The sequence below is a fragment of the Coptis chinensis genome, chromosome 3 (assembly GCF_015680905.1).
Source record: "Coptis chinensis isolate HL-2020 chromosome 3, ASM1568090v1, whole genome shotgun sequence".
Lineage (NCBI taxonomy): Eukaryota > Viridiplantae > Streptophyta > Magnoliopsida > Ranunculales > Ranunculaceae > Coptis > Coptis chinensis.
The window spans coordinates 49,921,752-49,939,804 of record NC_141458.1 but is presented as its reverse complement, the minus strand read 5'-3'; the positions used below and the strand labels follow the sequence as shown (position 1 = coordinate 49,939,804).

Genomic DNA, 18,053 nt, shown 5'->3' with positions numbered 1-18,053 from the left:
GCAGAACCGCCTTCACCCTCTGAAACAATTGTGTGTAGAACCTCGATCGTGCTTCCATGCCACATATGAGCCTTGTATGCTGTGATTAATCCGCTTGTGAGCATCAGTCTGGCGACACTTCTATTATCCAACCTCATGCTTACCACAGTCTTTATAGATTGATCACTATTTGATACATTTGGAAGTTGATTCTATTCTCTATCTTGTATATATGGCTTGATGTTGTGGAACTGCTATAAACCAATAACTATATCTTTTTTTATGGATATAAGTCTATGACTAATAATAATGTATGATAGATCGTAACTTGTTTCCATACAAACACTGAGTTACCCAGACACCCTTTCATGGCAAAGATTAGAACATGAAGTAGCCCACATCTGATCATCTCTTATCACGTGCGTGCACGCACACACTAACTTACTTATACACAAACACACTCACACATGAAATTTGGTTGGGTTTGGAGAAAAATGGAATTTCTTATTGGAGCTCAAGTTGAGTCTAGAGGTAGAGAGACTATAGAAGATTCATTGGTGCATGCACGCACACACTAACTTACTTATACACAAACACACTCACACATCAAATTTGGTTGGCTTTGGAGAAAAATGGAATTTCTTATTGGAGCTCAAGTTGAGTCTAGGGGTAGAGAGACTATAGAACATCCATTGGTGCATGCACGCACACACTAACTGACTTATACACAAACACACTCACACTTCAAATTTGAGTTGCTTGATTTAGTTTATTTTGGACGACATTGAACTGAAAAGCATCTTCTGTGTATATCACATATTGAAATTATTCCTTTTGTTGGGGATTGTGGATCATTTTGCCGAATTTCTGTTCAAGGGAGAGCTCCTTAATCATCAAGGAGATATTTGGAGTTCTGATGTATGGTCCTTTCTTTGGAAAATGGCCGAGATTAGCATTGTATCTAATGGTGCTAAACCATCACGAGAAGATGGTTGGCATTTCAGATTCAGAATCATCTAATGGTGAGTCTTACATTTGCTTCTCAAGAATGATGTGTCCCATGGTTAGAGTTATGGCGTGAGTCGGAGTAGATAGAAGTGACTATATTAATGTTTTTTTGTTGTTCTTTATATGTTTTCGTTCTTCAAATTAGGTAATGATTTTTGTGTTTTTTTCTTGTATATTTTTAGTGGCACGCGGATCAAGACCATTAAATGGAATATAAGACTCCTCTGGACCCTTCCTCATTTGCAAATGCATGATGGTCCGTATATCGGATAATCTTTGGTGATTTGGTGAGTTCCTATTATTCTGATTTTAATTGATATAACTATTTTTAAGGTTTAGTGCATGATATGGGCATATGCTTGTTATTATTGTCTTTGGGTGGTTTTAAAACACATTTTGTAATTCAGTAGTTATCGTATGTTTGACCAACGGTATTCTATATACGAGGAACTTCTGAGCCAAGAGCATCGAATCTGCAGACCTTAACTTTTCAAGATACGGTGGCACCTTTTTCGAGGTAGGCATTTTCGTACACTTATAATGACCTCTCATGTCTTTGATTGAATAAATTATTCTCTAAATGTTTTGTGTTATCATTTTCTTGGAAATTGTATCCCTTAGTAGAAAATCATAAGGTCATGGATGTAGGCAGAATTATGTCCCTCCTACCTGAAACACTTTAAACTTTTAAAGGTCATGGATGTAGGCAGAGGTCTTACTTGTTGTTTCTGCAACATGACCATAAAGACCACATACTGTGTTGAGTGATTTGAGTAAGTACTCAAACACTTCAAACTTATAAAGCTAATGGTCTGATGGATGTATGCAGTGGCTCTACTACTCATCTCTGCAATATGACCATAATACCAGATACTGCATTGAGTCAGCATTTAGATAAAGGAGAATTTTTGGATCGCTAGTTTAGTGAACTATATTTGGGTCCGTTATTTTAAAGTGTTTTGCTTATGAACTTGTATTTGGTTTCCATAATAACTGTTTGCAATTTCTTATATTTGCTTCTCTATCTGTTGCAGTGCAAAGATTGGTATGATGTGTACGAAGATGAGATTTTGATCGCTCGGGCCGTTGTACCTTTTGATTATGGTATGGTATTGTCGGTACTATCTTCGGTCGGTATGCTAAGAAGTACTATCTTCTGACATCCATGATATGACCTCCTTACCTAAGAAGGTATTCCCTCAGTAAGATTTTTCTTCTATCTTGCCTTCCTTCCAATTTTATAATCACAATAATTTTTGGTAGAAATTTCATGTTATCAGATATTGTTATTGTTTGATATGCAAAATTTTGACATCCATTGCATTATTAATTTTCAAGATAAGAGATAAGATTTAAGATTGTGTGAATTAATAACTTTATATGTCTCTAATTCCCAAGATCCTATTGTTTGTCGGATTTTTCCTCTAATCCTCCTTAATTCGGGATGTGTCCATCAATGTTGACATAGATATTTGCTATTTAGAACCGGGGCCTAACTTGTATTAATTTGTCCATGCATCCATGATTCAAAGAAGGGAATATTGCCACAAATTGTAGCTTTTTGTGGTTGAAAACGATCCAATAAATTATGTGATGCATGCCATTGGGTTCCGGGTGATGGAGAGAATTTATATTGTCTTTCTAGCAACCATCATGATCATACTCTAATCTTTCTGCACTTTGGGTGTTTTTTTTCGATGGAGCAGATGCCTTCATCGGTGTGAACATGGGGCTGAGACCTATCGACATGCCAAACCCTACCTGTGTAGTTTCTTACTGGCGAAGGCCCAGCAGATCCGACATGTCCGTCTCTATGATCTTCGACCAAGCAATGCTCCTTGCACTTGCCAACTCGGGCATCCATGTCACCATCGGTGTCCCCAACAATGAGCTCCTTGGTGTAGGGCAGTCCAATGCTACGCTGCTGGGTAGCGCGTAATGTTCTTTGCTCATGTACCGGCTACCAACATCATCACGGTATTGCAAGTAGGCTCGGAGGTTCGACAATCCTTCCTAATGCCGCTTTTGTTCTTGTTTTCGCACTCAAATTCATCCAAATCAGCCCTTGTTGCATCAAATCTTGATGACCAAATTAAAGTTTCCACACCTCACTCGTCTTCCATCATCCTGGACTCGTTTCCACCCTCTTCGGGCCTTGATCCGGTCATGGTACCTTTGCTCAAATTCTTGCAGACCACTGGCTCCCCTCCTTTGCTTAATGTGTACCCTTACTATGATTATATGCAGTCAAATGATGTTATTCCACTGGACTATGCACTCTTCCGTCCATTGCCTCCAAACAAAGAGGCAAAGTGGACTCTAATACTCTTCTCCACTACAACAATGTCTTTTATCTTTGTGGTTGATGCGACTTACTTTGCGATGGCCTACTTGAACTTCACCAATATTCCCATTGTAGTACTTGAGACGGGCTGGCCATCAAAAGGAGACCCCCCGAGCGGATGCCACTATTGAGAATGCGAATATATACAATAGCAACTTGATACGCCACGTCTTTGAATAGCACTTGGAACACCCAAACACCCGGTATAGCGGTTAGTACCCAAGACTGCAATTCAAAGGTATACCGAGTTTGGATTTCATATTTATTATCCCAAATCCTTAATATCTACCTTACTTTTCTTATATCTGTTTTAATACATTGTTATTAATGTATAATGGGGAATGTTAGGAGTCAATCCATCCTCATCAAAACCAAAATACCATAAGAAAAGAAGGTAATTGGTAGATCATATGCGGGCTTCCCAACCTACGAATCTTTGGTTTTTCGTTCTTTCAGTTACCAAACTTATTCTCCATTCTCAATTTAAAACCTTGCCTTTTCGCCAAGTCGGCTCCATTAGTTTTATGCTAGGTATCCTTTTGCCGGATAATTCTAAAACATACAATTCCATGTGATACCCTGTGAATTTCTTAGGTGGAAGAAGGATATAATGCCTGCCTACCAGTCAGATATCTTCTTAATCATTCTTAATCTACTCACGTCCTGTGGACTCGCTTGCATATCCTGCAAAATGTCTAGAGAAAAATCTATTTACTCTGGCTTTATGGGCTAACGGCCCGATGAGCTATTATACAGGACTGAACCTAGATGACGTATGGATCGTTTGCATCTACTACTTGCAAAATTGCGAAAATTAAGCAATTTTGGCATCTCTATCAATTTCCTTACACTCTTCTTTGATGTATGGATCAATAAATGAATCTCTATATTTAATCAATTAGCAAGGACCTCTTAGTTATAAGAATCGGATCATTTATACTGAAAATAGATGAACAATAGCCCTTGGTCCTCTTTGATATACGAAAGTTAAATTTATACCACCTAATTGGTAATGAGTTCTTCCACTTTTCTTTTTCAGGCCGTTGTGTTTTTTGCTTTGGGTGGTTATGGAGCGTATTTTAGGGTTCGGATCTGATACTTCGAGATGATGTGGTAAGTCGGGTTCTTGAGTGTGTGGTAGTCCAAGATTTACATATTTTTTTGTATCGGTCACCATCAGCTCTTGATATAACTTTGTCATTTAGTTCGTTTCATTTTATATATCTAATCGCTTTCGTTTCAGGAGGAGAAAGCCAATGCAAAAGGCATGGCAAATCAATCTGTTAAAAGGTGCTCAAGAAGCGATTCATAAATTAGAGGAGCTTGATATAAGGTATCTCGTTTTTCTTATTTTATTTTATTTAAGTAATTCAGTTTCTAAAAATTATTATTCGTTAGTTGTGTTGAAGAAAGCGTGCAAGCATCCATGCATCCACGTGAACATGTAAATGTACCTAGGTCATCCTTTATTGCACATGTTCACATATCAACTATTAATCACATTCGAAAACAAGACTTACTTACAGGCTTAACATTTTGGGAGAACAAATAAGACGTTAAAGCTACTAATGAGCATAAAGGTATGGTAACCTGATTTGAGTTTCTCATCAACAGCGTAATCAAGTGCGCTTTAAGCAGATTCCGTCAATGGTGGGTGCTAAGACTGCATGCAGATTTTCCAAGCAAATTGATTTTTTTTTCCATCAGGTAAAACCTCCATACAAATTAGTCTTATCTGCTGTAGAGTATGTGCACTTGAGGTTGCTCACAGAGTACGTATTAAATTTCTATATTTTCTTAATGCTTGCATCGTATCTGCTTGCTAGTGTCAGGGCTATCTTCTTTGAACTTTGGTGCTTGTTGTATCTCTAGTGAAAGTCACGATAATTCAAACTGACTCTGTGTTAATTTAGGATGAAAATGAAGTTTTCTTTAGGGTCAAAAGAAGTACTCAGCTGAGGAAACTGATGACTGCATACTGTGATGGCCATCTATCAAGTTCAATTCAATTGCCTTCTTGTTTGATTCACTATCACAATCTAGTATCTTTAGAATTTCTTAAGAGATGACTGACTTTTTTTTTGCTTGTCCTAATAAGATTGGCTACCTAGGCTACTGCAAGAAGTAGGGCCTTTCAACATGTTATACCCCTCCTATCAATATAGAGAGGCAAATACAACTTCAATTTCAATCCAATTTTGGTCTTCTATCAAAAATTATGCAAGTAAAGCTCAAGAAGACTTCACTTTCTCATATTACGGTTGGAGCAAGAATGAAATGGAGGTTCTAATTTATTTTATGCTTTAACAGGGAGAAAGGTTAGATTTCTCCATATATTCTTTCTAGTATGAATTATGTTGTTCTTTATCATTTCATTATCTGATTTGATTCATCCTCTTTTATTGTTTTTTCAGTTATTCCAACTATTAGATCTCTGAAATCGTAATAGCATTGACATAAATAAATTTGAAATCGTAATATCATTCACATAATGAAGAAAAACCAAATTAACTTGTAAAAGACATGTAAAAACATAATTTATAAGCAAATAAAAATGTCAAATTATTTTCTCCATTGTTCATTGAAGAAAATTATACCTACTGAAAACACTAAAATCCTATTACCCATCCTGTTCATTGTGATTCGAGCTTTTCAGGTTCTTTTTGTTGGTGAGACCTCATCTCGTAGGATTTTTGTTCTTATTTTTCTTTTTATTTGATCCATTTTCCTGTATTTTTGACATGTAAGTTTTTCTTATATATGAAAATAAAATTGAACAACGGCCGTAAAGAAAGTTAGTTTAAAAAGATTATTACTACTTTCGATGTTGGGGGTAAATGCATTTGGGTCAATATATTTTTTTTTTCTTTATCGTTTCTTCTTCCAAGACATTGTTTACACTAAATGTTGGATACATTTCATGCATACTGTACTCGTTTATCACAACTTTGAAGATGTATGTCTTTCCAGTATTTTTCTCTAGTTCTCCTTTAATTTCATCCCAATCATTGCCCTGCATTATAGAAATTGAAATGCATTAATATATATTTTCCAAAAAATTATACTTGTTATCATTAAATAATTGTATATTTACTCGCCTTTAAATTCATCTTTTTAATTTTGTCAAATGGTTGTTGCACTATATATTCTGCTCTATTTCCAAAAACAACAAATGTTGTTTGATTTGTTTCATCTTGCACACAAAGTTTAAGATAGTACTTGTGCATAAAAAGAAAACATAATTGAGAAGATTAGTAATATATAAATTTTATGTGTTTTTGAAAATTTAATTTGTTTACCTTTCAGATGGTTCATTGTAAGTAGTTTTACATTCCTTGCAGTATGGTTCATCCCCGGTTTCCACATGTTTGATGATGCAATTTGCAAGATTTGTAGTTCCAACGATTTCCAAAAAGCTTTACGAATCTTGCTTTGTAAGTGAATGACTTTTTCTACAAATCAATATTTACATAATGAAATAAATAATTTTTTTGCATCGTCTTTGCGTAATTCTAACATTACAAACTAACTTTGGTTGCATCTTTCCTTGCCTAATTTAATTAGGTCGATTGATGGTGACTCTGTCCTTACTAAGTACTTCGTAGTGAAGTAGGTTCACCTTCTTTATGTTCCTCAAACTCTATTTGAATGTTTTCGGTCTCAAACACGAATTAGATTAGATTTATGTGTCAATATATATTAATTATTAAATAATAAACATATTAGATTATTTTTACCTCTTTCTCATTTCATTAGGACTGAGGGATATCCAAATTGAAGTATACTTGTGTTGCCGATGTGACGGATGCTTTAAAGACGACTATGGAGTCAAATTAGATAATAATAAAAATTAAGTTTTTAAAATTATAAAATTAGAGATATAAACATCGAAAGTATTATTGAATAATTTGCATACGTCAATTTTTTTCATATAGAGTGGCGTTAATATGACTATGACAATTCCATTAGAATTGTTTAGTGCAGGAGAGAATTTATATTGTCTTTCTAGCAACCATCATGATCATACTCTAATCTTTTCTGCACTTTGGGTGTTTTTTTCGATGGAGCAGATGCCTTCATCGGTGTGAACATTGGCACAGACCCTATCTGACATGCCAAACCCTACCTGTGAAGTTGCGCCAATGGAAGGCCCAGCAGATCCGACATGTCCGCTTCTATGATGCCGACGCGCCAATGCTCCTTGCACTTGCCAACTCGGGGCATCCATGTCACCATCGGTGTCCCCAACAATGAGCTCCTTGGTGTAGGGCAGTCCAATGCTACCGCGCTAACCTGTAGGCGTAATGTTGCTGCCATGTACCACTACCAACATCACCGTATTGCAGTAGGGCTCGAGGTTCCGACAATCCTTCCTAATGCTGCACTGTTCTTGTTTCTGCACTCAAATTCATCCAAATCGGCCTTTTTGCATCAAATCTTGATGACCAAATTAAAGTTTCCACACCTCACTGCCTTCCATCATCCCTGACTTTCGTTTCCACCCTCCCGTGCCTTGATCCAGTCATGGTACCTTTGCTCAAATTCTTGCGGACCAATCGGCTCCCTCCTTTGCTTAATGTGTACCCTTACTATGATTATATGCAGTCAAATGATGTTATTCCACTGACTATGCACTCTTCCATCCATTGCCTCCAAACAAAGAGGCAAAGGACTCTAATACTCTTCTCCACTACAAGAATGTCTTTTATGCCGTGGTTGATGCAGCCTTTTACTTTATGCGATGGCCTACTTGAACTTCACCAATATTCCCATTGTAGTACTCGGATGGCCATCAAAAGGAGACCCTCCTCGAGCCAGATGCCACTATTGAGAATGCAAATATATACAATAGCAACTTGATACCCACGCTGAATAGCACCGAACACCCAAACACCACGTATAGCGCTTAGCACCCAAGACTCTGCAATTCAAGGTATACCGAAGTTTGGATTTCATATTTATTATCCCAAATCCTTAATATCTACCTTACTTTTTCTTATATCTGTTTTAATACATTGTTATTAATGTATAATGGGGAATGTTAGAGTCAATCCATCCTCATCAAAACCAAAATACCATAAGAAAAGAAGGTAATTGGTAGATCATATGCAAAATGAACCTACGAATCTTTGGTTTGTTGCCATTCGCGCTTACCAAACTTATTCTCCATTCTCAATTTAAAACCTTGCCTTTCTGCCAAGTTTTATGCTAGGTATCCTTTTGCCAGATACCCTGTAAAACATACAATTCCATGTGATACCCTGTGAATTTCTTAGGTGGAAGAAGGATATAATGCCTGCCTACCAGTCAGATATCTTCTTAATCATTCTTAATCTACTCACGCCCTGTGGACTCACTTGCATATCCTGCAAAATGTCTAGAGAAAAATCTATTTACTCTGGCTTTATGGGCTAACGGCCCGATGAGCTATTATACAGGACTGAACCTAGATGACGTATGGATCGTTTGCATCTACTACTTGCAAAATTGCGAAAATTAAGCAATTTTGGCATCTCTATCAATTTCCTTACACTCTTCTTTGATGTATGGATCAATAAATGAATCTCTATATTTAATCAATTAGCAAGGACCTCTTAGTTATAAGAATCGGATCATTTATACTGAAAATAGATGAACAATAGCCCTTGGTCCTCTTTGATATACGAAAGTTAAATTTATACCACCTAATTGGTAATGAGTTCTTCCACTTTTCTTTTTCAGGCCGTTGTGTTTTTTGCTTTGGGTGGTTATGGAACGTATTTAGGGTTCCGGATACGGTACTCAGATGATGTGGTAAGTCAGTTCTTGAGTGTGTGGTAGTCCAGTATTTGTACATATTTTTTGTATCGGTCACCATCAGCTCTTGATATAACTTTGTCATTTAGTTCCAAAACCACCATCATTTTTATATCTAATCGCTTTCGTTTCAGAGGAGAAAGCCAATGCAAAAGGCATGGCAAATCAATCTGTTAAAGGTGCTCAAGAAGCAGTTCATAAATTAGAGGAGCTTGATATAAGGTATCTCTGGTTTTTCTTATTTTATTTTATTTAAGTAATTCAGTTTCTAAAATCTTATTCGCTAGTTGTGTTGAAGAAAACGTGCAAGCATCCATGCATCCACGTGAACATGTAAATGTACCTAGGTCATCCTTTATTGCACATGTTCACATATCAACTATTAATCACATTCAAAACAAGATTTTACTTGGCTTAACATTTTTGGGAGAACAAATAAGACGTTAAAAATACTAATGAGCATAAAGGTATGGTAACCTGATTTGAGTTTCTCATCAACAACAGAATCAAGTCGCGCTTTTAAGCGGATTCCGTCAATGGTGGGTGCTAAGATCATGCAGATTTTCCAAGCAAATTGATTTTTTCCATCAGGTAAAACCTCCATACAAATTAGTCTTATCTGCTGTAGAGTATGTGCACTTGAGGTTGCTCACGAAATTTAAATTTATATTTTTCTTAATGCTTGCATCAGATTGCTTGCTAGTGTCGGCTATCTTCTTTGAACTTTGGTGCTTGTTGTATCTCTAGTGAAAGTCACGATAATTCAAACCCGACTCTCGTGTTAATTTAGGATGAAAATGAAGTTTTCTTTAGGGTCAAAAAGAAGTACTTTCGGTGAGGAAACCGATGATCTGATATCTTTGTGATGGCCATCTATCGAGTTCAATTCAATTGCCTTCTTGTTTGATTCACTATCACAATCTAGTATCTTTAGAATTTCTTAAGAGATGACTGACTTTTTTTTTTGCTTGTCCTAATAAGATTGGCTACCTAGGCTACTGCAAGAAGTAGGGCCTTTCAACATGTTATACCCCTCCTATCAATATAGAGAGGCAAATACAACTTCCAATTTCAATCCAATTTTTGGTCTTCTATCAAAAATTATGCAAGTAAAGCTCTGAAGAAGACTTCACTTTCTCATATTCTGGTTGGAGCAAGAATGAAATGGAGGATCTAATTTATTTTATGCTTTAACAGGGAGAAAGGTTAGATTTCTCCATATATTCTTTCTAGTATGAATTATGTTGTTCTTTATCATTTCATTATCTGATTTGATTCATCCTCTTTTATTGTTTTTTCAGTTATTCCAACTATTAGATCTCTGAAATCGTAATAGCATTGACATAAATAAATTTGAAATCGTAATATCATTCACATAATGAAGAAAAACCAAATTAACTTGTAAAAGACATGTAAAAACATAATTTATAAGCAAATAAAAATGTCAAATTATTTTCTCCATTGTTCATTGAAGAAAATTATACCTACGAAAACACTAAAATCCTATTACCCATCCGCTTCATTGTGATTCTTGAGCTTTCCGTTCTTTTTTTGTTGGTGAGACCTCATCTCTAGGATTTTTGTTCTTATTTTTCTTTTTATTTGATCCATTTTCCTGTATTTTTGACATGTAAGTTTTTCTTATATATGAAAATAAAATTGAACAATGGTCGTAAAGAAAGTTAGTTTAAAAGATTATTACCTGCTCGATGACTGGGCTGTCTGTTGGGTCAATATATTTTGTTTTTTCTTTATCAGTTTCTTCTTCCAAGACATTGTTTACACTAAATGTTGGATACATTTCATGCATACTGTACTCGTTTATCACAACTTTGAAGATGTATGTCTTTCCAGTATTTTTCTCTAGTTCTCCTTTAATTTCATCCCAATCATTGCCCTGCATTATAGAAATTGAAATGCATTAATATATATTTTCCAAAAAATTATACTTGGTATCATTAAATAATTGTATATTTACTCACCTTTAAATTCATCTTTTTAATTTTGTCAAATGGTTGTTGCACTATATATTCTGCTCTATTTCCAAAAACAACAAATGTTGTTTGATTTGTTTCATCTTGCACACAAAGTTTAAGATAGTACCTGTGCATAAAAAGAAAACATAATTGAGAAGATTAGTAATATATAAATTTTATGTGTTTTTGAAAATTTAATTTGTTTACCTCTCAGATGGTTCATTGTAAGTAGTTTTACATTCCTTGCAGTATGGTTCATCCCCGGTTTCCACATGTTTGACAGTACAGAATTTGCAAGATTTGTAGTTCCAACGATTTCCAAAAAGCTTTACGAATCTTGCTTTGCAAGTGAATGACTTTTTCTACAAATCAATATTTAAATAATGAAATAAATAATTTTTTTTGCATGCGTCTTTGCGTAATTCTAACATTACAAACTAACCTGGTTGCATCTTTCCTTGCCTAATTTAATTAGGTCAGTGATGGTGACTCTGTCCTTACTAAGTACTTCCAGAAGTGAAGTAGGTTCACCTTCTTTATGTTCCTCAAACTCTATTTGAATGTTTTCGGTCTCAAACCTGCATTAGATTAGATTTATGTGTCAATATATATTAATTATTAAATAATAAACATATTAGATTATTTTTACCTCTTTCTCATTTCATTAGACTGAGGGATATCCAAATTGAAGTATACTTGTGTTGCTGATGTGACGGATGCTTTAAAGACAGCTATGGAGTCAAATTAGATAATAATAAAAATTAAGTTTTTTAAAATTATAAAATTAGAGATATAAACATCGAGTATTATTGAATAATTTGCATACGTCCAATTTTTTTCATATAGAGTGACGTTAATATGACTATGACAATTCCATTAGAATTGTTTAGTGCAGCAATTTTTTCTGAATCTTCACCCCATAGAGCAATATCCAGTTCATAGTTCCTGCAAAAAGAGAAAAGAGATCAGAAATAAGAATTTATTTTGTAAAAAAAATTGTCGAATTATTTTTTTTCTTCGTATGTTACCTCTCATTCATTAGTGTAACATCTCTGAAACCATATGGGCTTTGAGCTGATACTTTTTTTAAAAGCCCTACAAAATCTGTTGAGTAGAAAATGTTATTACAAAAAATACATTTACAAAACAAAACTTTAAATAATTAATAACATACCAACTGTGTTGATTGCTTTGACATAATAATTTTTTTTCTCCATGAATTCTTCAAATTCAACAAATGAAAATTTGTGGTGCCTGAATATTGATGTGTCTTCCTTTGAAGTTGTCACGACTGTTTCTTTTTTGAATGATATTGTGAAGTTGAATCTCACAGGTTGAAATTTAAATGGGGCTGCCTTTACCTCAAAATTTTCAAAATAATAAACTTCTCCTTGTTTCAATTTTGTGTCAAAGTCCTTTTGCAAAACTTTATTGATTTTAGCATGAATTTGGTTTTCCGTCAACAACCTTGAAAATCTCAAAGATATAACAACTTTGTTTTTATCAAAATAGTGCTAATTATTTGTAGCAACAAAAACATTTAAAATTATCAAATAATGAAACTTGAATTTTAATATCAATAGCCTAAACAAATAAATTTTACCTTTTCATCAATTAATATCATCTCAGTTCCAAAGAGTCTTTCCTTAAACCGTGATATCCATAGTCCGCTTTTCGTGCTCTTTTATTTTGCAAAATCCTAAGTTAAGGTTCAGTTAAGTCAAAAGTTTTGCACTTCCTTGCCATTTCGTCGATCTGATTCAGAACCATTAACAATATCAAAATATTGTTAAAAGCATGTAGTTCATGGAGTATAAATAGATTAGTTAAGATTTTACCTTTTTTTGTTTAGGAGTTAAGAATGACAATTGTATATTGGTATTGTATTTATAGGTTTAGTATTAGTATGAATTAGAGGTTGAATTAAACTATTGTTCTGAGAAACGTAGGTAATAGGAATTTAATGTTGAACAAAACACTTAAGTAAATCTTTCTTAAAGAAGATAAACTTTGACATTAATATAGTCTTTATTTCATTGGCCGTAGTAGATAAACTTTGAAATTAGTTTATATTCTGAACGTAATTAATTGTTGTTATTGTTGAGAAATCGTTATGAAGATAAATATTAACCTTTATAGTAATCTAGTGGTAGATTCTATTGGTATGAAGATAAACATTAACCCTTATAGTACCGCACCTTGTCTTTTTTTTCATTATCAATCAATTTTTGCTTAGAAACGAAGTTGAAATATGATTGGAGTAAGTACCAATATGACTATGTCTTACACAATGAGCTGGGGATGCTTCCATTAAGATGGTTACTGGATAGGAAGAGGTAAAGCACTCCAGTGAGCATATCACCAATATTTTGTGGAATTGATCCAGCAATTTGGTTATTTGATAGATCCAAAATATTGACGTTAGAGAGATCTAAGTAGGATAGTTGGGAAGAAAGGTTTTGAAACCAATTTGGTATAGAGTCCGAAATGCTTGCATTGGACATCGTTAATCGCGGTGAATTGTGTTTGTGTTCAACCCATTCGGAAATCTGAGTCCTACATTGCAAGAAGTCATTCCAATATATTGGAGTTGAAAGGGTGGAATCCAACCTGATGCCATATTCACAAAGGAGAGAGTTCCAACTCAATTCTAAAAAAAAAACTAATTTGGGGAGTTTAGCAAAAATCACGTCGGATATAACACCATTGAGAGAGTTGCTAGATAAATCCAAGTCATTCGGGTTCGAAAAGTTGTCCTAGACTTTCGGAATGGTCCCATTCAATTGATTAGATCTGAGATTTAGTTGTGTCGGGTTTGGACATCCTCCAAATGACACGGAATTTTATCTGTGAGTTGGTTAAGGCTGAGATCTAGTTTTGTCAAGCTTGACAGTCTGCCTAAAGACATTGGAATCTGAATAGTGACAACAAAGCTCAGGAAACAAATACTAAGAATCTCATTGCATATATCTTTTAATAGAACAATCCACATTTACTCGAAATCGAGAAAAACATTTACAGTAAGAAATAAAAAACGAACTATTTAAAAAGTACTTTGAGATGAAGTACTCTTCTTAAACTTCTGTACAGGTTACCCAATCAAAATGCCAATGCTCTTGGTATGTCTCACTATGCTTTTTGCCAAAGATTGCTTTTCTAGTTACCAGGTTTATCCCTCTCACCCACAACTCAGCTACTTCAACCCCACTTTCACCAACGAAGTGAAACTCTTTGTTTTTAGTTGTTATGACCCGAAACACTCTTGCCTGATAAGCATCAGCTTTTCTCCGCCGGTTTCTCTCAAATGCTGAACTTGGCCCCAACTCTGTGTCCCTGGAGATCACATTCCTCTTACTTGACTTTCCCCACCGCAACACCCCTGCTTCTCCCACCATTCTCATCACCTTCTTGTGTGGAGCACCCTTGCCTCTCTATGTGTGTTTTTTAACAGAATCTCCATTAAGCACAAACACTATGAACAAACACGTGAGCAACCTCATCCAATATCACACGCTCTGTGTTATTTTGAGCACTACAAAAAGAATTACCAATATCAAGACGATAAGTAAGTTAGGTCAACATAATATGGGTAAGTTAGCAAGTGAAGATATTTATCCAATTATAACTGTTGAAATTAGAAAGCTCTGCCACTTTGAGATAGATAGGCAAAACATGTAGCTTAGTGACCTAAGATAATCAAAGAATTGTAGGTATTTGATCAGTTTCTAGTACAACCCAAACAAAGTGTCCTAGAGAATTACTTGTCTAAATTTTACATATATATCTAGTATAAGGGTCTAGTTCGATAAATTCGATAGCCCAAGCATTGGATAATGATTTCTCTCTAAACTTTCACATAAAATGGATGTAATAAAGTTAGTAAAGTTGCCAAGAAATTTTCAATTAGAAATAATTGAAAACTTCACCCTGTATGCTTAGAGCACAATTTAAATCCAGAATAGGCTGATTGTGTTCCACCACATCTGCAGTCAAACAAAGAAAGCCGCTTATGGGAGATTATTTTATTCGTTAGTAACATTAGCATATAACACTACGTCCACCTCTCATCAATTACTGCAAAATGAGCATACCTCATGTTGCAATGGCATGACGATTAATGGTTGGATCATACCACGCAAGTGGACCAAGGAAACCGTAACATAGTTCACCTGGGTCGGTCGGATATATTATTCAACACACGTTCCACATTCTCATAATGGATGTGTCAAAGATCTTCTGGTCTAGTCCCATGCTTCCAATGAATTTAACCATTGGGATCCAATCCATCTATACCCCCTAGTTCAGAGAGAGAGATATTCATATATATGTTTCCAGGTGGGTCTAAGGGCCTAGGCACATAAACGGATCTTTGTTCCTTTTTCTAAAGCAGGAAACTCACTTAAAAAACACGAAGCAACCATCACATATGTCCACCATGTCAATCCTAATAAAAAACTGTTCACATGTAGAGACTTCAATAATGTTGCCAGAGCTGACATGCTGATCTGGGAAGGGAGGTTTCTACACTATTTTGGTTGTGATTCCATAGTTCAGGTGTACTACCCGCTATAGATCCATGCTCAAGATGAAACAATCTCCACCAACTAAAGTAACATGAAGATCATTGTTAGGGGGTCATATCCATTTTTATTTTTTGCTTTTTGTCAACTCAAAAGTAATGTTTTAAGCGTGCTTACTGCTTAGTATAAATCAATAGTTTGCAGAGAAAAATTTGGAGCATTGGGAAATATACGCTGCAAGTATATATATATATATATATATATATATATATATATATATTCTAACTCCAAAGTGAACAACTGTTTGTTTGTTAGTGAAAGCAAGTACAATCGCAAATAATTAAGGAAACTCCATAAATAATTAAGGAAAAACGTAAAGAAGTAAAATCGCAAACACTTGAAACTAACATTGACAACATTAAAATTACCTTGATCATCCTGAGGTCCGAACACATGATCGAACTTAAACAGCTTCCTAGAAGAATCACCACATAAAATCTGTAGTTCATTATCTTTAAACAAATTAAATTCCACAGATGAACAATCACTTGAAACAGCTTCCTAGAAGAATCACCACATAAAATCTGTAGTTCATTATCCTTAAACAAATTAAATTCCACGATGAACAATCACTTGAAATTTCACCCCGATTCAATGGCCTACATCCGTAGAATGTATGAACTGGTGTCTTGGGATTAAGTTCCATTGTTGGATAAATAATGTGTGAGTTGAGGGATCTTCTGATTTATAGTAAACTCAAAGGTCATGGAGGAACCTCTTTTCTGATTGTCTAGGCGATGGTCGGTATATGATTACCCAGTACCACCTCTAGCATAACCTGCTAGTGGGAGGGATAATTGATGTTCCTAAGACATTCTATTCCTTGTGTGTCATTCAAAGCAATGAGCTGAATTGAATTGGAAGTGGTCCGACATTCACAACCGATAAATACCAACGATCAATGTGGTATTGTTGCTCCATAATTCATAACCTAGTCGCTAACCTCGAAGGTAGTGTACTACATCCATTTCGTATGTAGCTTAAACAAATCTCCGGAACTGAATTTGCCAAATTAACACAGCCGCATTCAGATACAAACTTGATGTGACTCCATTCACATTCAAAAATTTCAGATGATGATGCCTACACGGACACAATCCTAAAATGAAACAACTCACACATCATAACATAAAGGTTCATCAAGTTTGGTCAGCCAAGCTTAAAATATAAATACAACACAACATGTAAATAAATAGGACAACATCAAATTCTAGCGGGTTGATGACAATCAATCCCCTGTTTCCAACCATCAAACTCTTTGAGTTTGAAAATCAAAAATCGAATCGAGATGTGCAAGTATAACATTGATTAAAAAGGTGTGTGTGTGTGTGTGTGTGTGTGTATATATATATAAACTGATTTGCATTATGATCTCCTTAAACAGTTATTCAAAGCTTACACCAAATGCAAGTATAGTTGCAAAGCTTGCTTAATTTGTGCAAATGTGCAAGTATAATAATATGGTATTGTCGCTATAATTTCAACAACTCACCTTTTTCTTGGCTAGCTCAAGTCCGACCAGGTTTAATACCTATATTCCCCTCAAACAAAGTCGCATTAACCAATACCTAGACAGGACTTGACAACCTTGCAATATCAATGAAAACAAAAGATAGGCATATTTTTTGTCGAGGTAATAGGCATATTTTTATATCCCCGATTCCTAAGATCGACCCTGGGCAAGAGTAAGATCTAAAGTTCCTACATTAGATCACACTGAATGATGTTGAGTGTCCAGTCAATATCAATAAAAAAAAAGTGGAGACAACATAAGGTTTTTTTCATAAATGTCATAAGTAATAGGACAAAGAAATTAGACAAAGTTGGTATGAAATAGACAAAGAAAAATACAATCTTCTCTACGGCTTCTAATGCAGTATCATCAAATGACCATTCCAGCATTCACACATAGTATTTCTGCAAAAAACATGTATACGATTTTAGTGGTAAGTCCTTCACAGCAAAAATCAGATAGTAATAGAGCCTTACAATCACTTGCAAAAGAATTTCCAACGCAAACAAAAAATATTAATAATAATATTACAAAAAACATTAAGTATTATGATGTTGATAAGCTTAATCATAAGAACAATACCTTAATCAAATTGCTTGAAAAACCTCTTTATACACAATGTTCTGTGTATATCCTTTTGGCTCATCGTCTTCACTTTTTATTAGAAATTTTAGTCCCTGTCTAGATGTTGTTCTTGAAACAACCACATATAATTGGCCATGTGTGAAAATTGGCCGTGGTAAATAAACACCAACATGGTTGAAAGTTTGTCCTTGGCTCTTGTTTATAGTCATTGCATAGCACACTCTGATAGGAAATTGTTTTCTCTTGAAAACAAATGGCCACTTGGTGTCACT

The 18,053-nt window shown here is 34.9% G+C and overlaps 1 pseudogene; it reads left to right on the top strand.

Annotated features, from left to right (window-relative positions):
• Window positions 1-967: 967 nt before the first annotated feature.
• On the top strand, window positions 968-4,643 carry LOC147509905 (glucan endo-1,3-beta-glucosidase 3-like; annotated as a pseudogene).
• The last annotated feature ends 13,410 nt before the right edge of the window (window positions 4,644-18,053 follow it).